Here is a 6,000-nt window from a genome sequence, read left to right as displayed (position 1 = left end):
GATAATGCACCTGGACATCCTTCTGCACTTGGCGACCTAAATGAAAATGTGAAAGTTGTGTTTTTACTGGCGAATCCAACTTCATTCTTGCAACCCATGGACTAAAGGATGATTGCAATTTTCAAGGTTTACTATCTCCATAGAACATTTGCACAGGCATTTGAAGCTACAACAGGAGACAATGCAATTTCTGTACCAGAATTTTGGAAAAAATATAATATACGAATGGCTGTTGAAAACATTCATGCAGCATGGGAAGAAGTGACAGTTAGCAATATGAGAGCAGTTTGGAAGCATCTTTTACCCTATTGTGTAGACGATTTTACTTGCTTCAAGGATGCAGTTCAAAAAATTATTCAAGACCTTGGCTTGGATACAGCTAACATTCGAGAATCACTGAATTTGCATTCAGAACAGCTAAGTGCCTATGATCTCCTTCAAATAGAGGAACAGAATACACACACACACGTGAAAAAGCTGAAAAAGAAAAAGAGTGTGAGTGAGATGAAAATGTTACCGCAAAGGAGATAATGGTAAAAGAACTAGGCAAAATCTTTCACATTGCAGAGAACCTCGAACTAAAGGTAATGGATATTGATCCTAACATCGAAAGAAACATGTTATTTCGCCAGGGCCTAGAGAAGCTTGTTGTTGGCTATCGGAAATTGTATGATGCAAAAAGAAAGGCAACACTGTTCAAATGACTGTGTTCAAATATTTCCATAGCAAATAGTTAGTTTCTTTATTATGTGTTTTATGCAATAAACATTTAATTCTATAATTATTTTTATTACCTTTTACATGGCATACAGTTAAAAGGGATTTTTAAATTTCTTTATGGACATTTCTGAAGGTCATGGACCAATTATAATTTTTCCTATTGATTATTATATTTGATTAATGCATTTCCGTTTTGCACTCATGAGACAAATTAATCACGTATATCTAGGCCAGCCTGTAATTGTATATAGTAATGTATTGTCCACTACTACCATCTTTATCTCTATCTCTCTACTTCTTTTTTCTTCTTCTCGGGGATGCCTATTCCTTTTGTCCCCTTGCTTTCCTACCTTACCATTTCCCATACTATTCCTTCTACTTTCCATTCTTTGAAAATTTGGGGCTCCCAGGCTCGCCTGATAGCCCAAATAAGTGTTTTAGGTAGAAAGTGGACCCTGATGCACCTCCTTCTGGCCAGGGTTGGGAGTCAGGGGACCTGGTGTCCCCTGCCTGCAAAGTTGACAAGGCCAGCACTAAACACCAAACGGCACACATACACTTGCCGGCCTTGGCCTTATGCCTTTTCAGATGCCACAGCAACATATAGGGGAAACCCTGGAGAACGCAATTAAACAAACACACCTTGACCTTGTCACTTTCCCCACTCAAAGTCTCTTGTACTCACATCTACAGCATTGTTACTGTAAACATTTTTGAGATGAGTATGGATTTCGATAGGTATCACTTATTCCTTGGTATGAAATTCAATCACCACTCTTTGCTCGATACGTATATCTGTAATATATACCATTTTGAACTATTATGAATTACTGTAATTTAGTATTAGTATTAATAATAACCATATGGTGCAAGAAAGCCTACGGCTAATGCTGGTGCAGCAGAAGCCTTACTAATATTAAATAACAGTAATTCACATGGTTATAACAAATTAATGTAATTCACATTAATTCAATATGACCAACTACATTGCATTCCCCACTCTTAACCTATGGAGCTCTCAGGTGGGTAAGCAACTGATAAATTGAACTAAAAGACGGAAGCAAGATCATATGGATAATGAGAAAAAACAAAAATAGCTTTGGACAAATATCCAAACCAAAGTTTTTTTTTTTTTTTTATAAAAACCCCCAAACATGACAGGTATTAGAACCTATAGTACTTAGCACCATGCTCGGGTTGGAGGTTGAGAAAACGAAAAAAGATATTTGTTGACATTAGATTTGAACTTCTGTAGACTGTAATTTTCAGGAAATACGTATGAAGGCAGGTTGTTCCAGAAAATGGCAATTGAATGAATAAACGAGGAAGATGAAAAGTTGGTTCTGTGAATTTGGACAGTAAATGGATGTTGACTGGTGGCGGTATGTGTTCGAAAGCGGAAATTATAGAAGCTGATTCAGGAGAACAGGGCCCATGGAAGTATCTGTAGAAAAGGAATGCAGCAGAAACAGTACATCTATGAGACAGCGAGTGGAAAGACTCTGTTAAAGATGAGTCATTAATTAACCTAACTGCCCTGTTCTGAATGGAATGCCTGAGACATGTGGGAACAATATTCCATGGTAAGGCAGGCTTGCAATTTGTACAGAGTGAACAGCTGTTTCGAAGAAAAGTAACACTGAGAACGAAAGAGAAAACCATGTTTTTTAGATGCAGAGGAAGCAATATTTGTAATGTGTTTGTGCCAAGAGAGATTAGAAGTCAGACTAATCCCCAAAAGAGAGATATCATTTTGCCTGGAAATCAGTGTCACCAAAGATAAGCATAGGAATCCTTTTTGTAAGATATAAGACAAGACAGTTTTAGAAGGAATGAAATCAACTAATTTGTCTTTATCCCACTGGAGAATAACCTGGAGATCGGCATTTAAGGAATTGGTAGCTGATATTCGAGAAGTTCAAGCTGATTGAGCAGGGCAAGGTTTTTCAAAATGGAAAGTGGAATGCAATGTGCTATCATTGACAAAACTATGTATAGGATTTCGAGTCAATGGAAGAAGTTCTTTAATATACAAGAGAAAAAGAGTGGGGGAAAGAACTGAACCTTGGAGGACATCGGCATTAGTAGAGGTTAGAAGACAGAGAGCGATCTACCAACACCCTCAGTGAGCGATCAGAGAGAAAACTGGATAACCAATTACAAAAAACAGTTGGCAAACCATAAGGTGGAAGCTTGTTTAGAAAACCTTTATGCCAAACATGATCGAAAGCCTTTGAGATGTCAAGAGCAACTGCTTGTGTTTCACCGAACTTTTCCGTTGAATTTGTCCATAAGCCAGAATATCACCAGTGGATCAACACTGAGAGAATCCATACTGGCGATAGTTGATCAGACGGAAGGTTTCTAGGTAGTTTAAGAATTGGTGGTTAATTGATTTCTCCATTACTTTAGAAAGAGTAGAAGTAATTGCAATGGGACGATAATTGTATCGGAGGGACTTGTCACCCTTTTTAGGAACTGGCTTGATATCAGCAAATTTTCAAGCAGAAGGAAAAACACCTTTGGAATAAGAAAGTGTAAAAAGGCAGCAAAGAACAGGAGTAAGTTCAGGAGCGCAAGTTTTGAGAACAAGTGGAGAAATACCATCAGGAACTGGAGCTTTTTAGCATCAAGATTCGTCAACATCCTTCTGACATCCTTTTGACGGAAGACCACAGAAAGCATTGAATGGAGCGTGTTGGGAATGAAGGGAGGTGTTTTATCAAGATCATTAATACACGTGGTGGAAAAAAATGGGATGCTAGCAGGTCAGCTTTATCCTTGGCTGAACTGACAACAGAACCATCTGGTTTGGACAGAGGTGGGAGCAGAGATGGGCAAAAGTTGCGGCCAATAGCTTTGGCAAGAGACCAGAATGCTCGGCTACCATTAGAGCAAGAAGCAAGTTTTCTACACTTAGCCTGTTTAAACTCTAGTTTGGACTGATTAATAACTACTTTACAATTGTTGCGAGCTTTGGTGTAGGCAGAAAATGAAACTGAAGAATTGGCAACAAGCCATTTACTATATGCAACATTCTTCTCTTGACCAGCCTTACCACATTTATTGGAAAACCAAAGTTTAGATAAAGGACGAGATTTTAAAGTGGAGTGTGAAATAAAGGATTCCATTCCTACAAGAATAATTTCACTGACACAATCAGAGCAAACGTTAACATCAGAAATTTTGAAACAGTAGTCCGACCAAGGAAAAGAAGAAAAGAAATCTCGTAAGTCATCCCATTTTGCATTCTCATAATGCCAAACAACACGAGGTTGGGAATAGCCAAGAAATAATTTGCTCCATTGGAGAAGAGACAATCACCAAGTTGTGATCTGATGTACTTAAAGTACCACCCGCTTCGGCCATGTACTTAGAAGGGTTGTTTGTGAGAAAAATATTAAGCGTGTTGCCTGTATGTTTAGGATTGTTCGGTTTTCTTGCAGGTAAATGTACAATCTGTGCAAGGTCATTAGAAATTGTAAAAGCCTTAGCATCTTGACCAGCTGGGTCGGTGTGACTAGAAAACGGAAACCAGTTGAAGTTGTGAACATTAAAATCACCAAGGAAAATTACCTCACTGTTAGGAAAGTTGGACTGGAGAAAGCCAAGTTGCAAAGAGAGGAAGTCAAAGAGCTCCAAGTGATTAGTGGTGGAGTTGGGAGACAAGTAGATGAATCTGACACAATGAGGTAGAGAGATTTTAAGCCAGAAAAGATCAAAGAGAGGAGATTCCAAATTACCAATTCTCTGACAGGGAATATCAGAACAGACATATGCACAAGTACCACCTTTGAGGCGAAAGGAATCATAATAGTGAATAATTTGGGGAACTGAAATGAGCGGTATTCGAATCAACCGGTAAATGAGATTCTGTCAGAAAAAGAACATGGGGTTTGGCAGACTGCCAGTGTAAATGGACATCGTTGAGATTAGAATTGAGACCACATATATTTGTGAAATGAACTAGGAAGTGTTTGGGAGGTTTAGATCTTTTCGCAGATAAGCTTGCTCTATTAGTTTGACAATTCGTGGTGCATTCAATAGTAAGAAAAAGCGGGTGGACATGCTGTATAAAGTAATGAAATTTTTGGATATGGCGTACACACGGTAAGAATATACCCAGATCCTTGACATAACGTGGCCTCGACAACGCCCCCTGCATATACACTACCCGGACTTCCTCCAGCCACTAACTGGCAGAATAGAGGTAGCAAGATTATAAACTAGCTAATCTGGAAGCCCACTGAAGAGTTACCAATTAGTTTGGTCCGGTATACTAACTAGTGGCTGGCATGCGAACAACATTTTAGAGCTGTACCCTCGAAATGTAAGGAAGATTGGATCTCGCCACGATGTTCATCATTACCTCAAAAATCATCAGTCATACTGCATGATGAAAGAGATGCAGGAGAGTTGATCGGAACTTAGCTCTTGAGACTAAACATGGGTTCCACCACTTCAAGCCTCCAATAGGCAAAGTGGTGGTATTGCACCGGTTGATGAGAGTCACTACCACCTAATATTGTCTGGTAACACAGAGGGGCGGCATTCCTCCATGTGGTGTGCGCGCCACACCTCGACCCCCACTTATGTTGATTCATACCTGGGTGGTCACCCACAGTGTGCTTGTGCATGGAGGTTGTACCCAGGATTAAACAGTCCCACCATTGTGAACGTGCAAGCATAGGATTTGGCTGTCACAGACCATCTGGACTTCACCGAAATTGCGTCTACTTTGCTTGAATGTCACCTGAATATCAGTTCCATCAGCGTTTTAGACTCCCAGGTAGCCAGTAGAGCTTGTCTGTCATATCTGAGAGAATGTCTGTGATATCCTCAAGGCCTGTAGTAAGTGAACAAACTTAAGTTTATACGGACATACAGAAAGTAAGTACAAGGGAGATTAGTTAAACAGATATTTAAAGCAAAAGTAAATACTAACAGACTAATTCAAGCAATAAGAATGGAGTCTTCTCTGAGCAGGGTGAAAGAGACAATAAGAAATATAATGACATAAGAAATAATGATTGGAGGTTAGGCTAGCAGGACTGTTGTGAACTAGCTGAAACTTGTACACCCACTAGGTATAAGATTAGAACAATGATAATTATCCATAAAGGAAGAAGAGGGGCAGATATAAAGCCACTGCAGCAGTAGTACAAATCTTACAATTTCACTGTTATTAAAATTATTGTGCATCTAATAAAATGCACATTTTCATAGTAGAATTTTCTCCGATTTTTCAGGAAATAAGTTTTTGTATCATTTGCTTCTGTT

The sequence above is a fragment of the Mastigoproctus giganteus genome, chromosome 9 (genome assembly GCF_048544385.1).
Source record: "Mastigoproctus giganteus isolate SK-2022 chromosome 9, ASM4854438v1, whole genome shotgun sequence".
Classification (NCBI taxonomy): domain Eukaryota; kingdom Metazoa; phylum Arthropoda; class Arachnida; order Uropygi; family Thelyphonidae; genus Mastigoproctus; species Mastigoproctus giganteus.
This window is presented reverse-complemented; position numbering follows the sequence as displayed.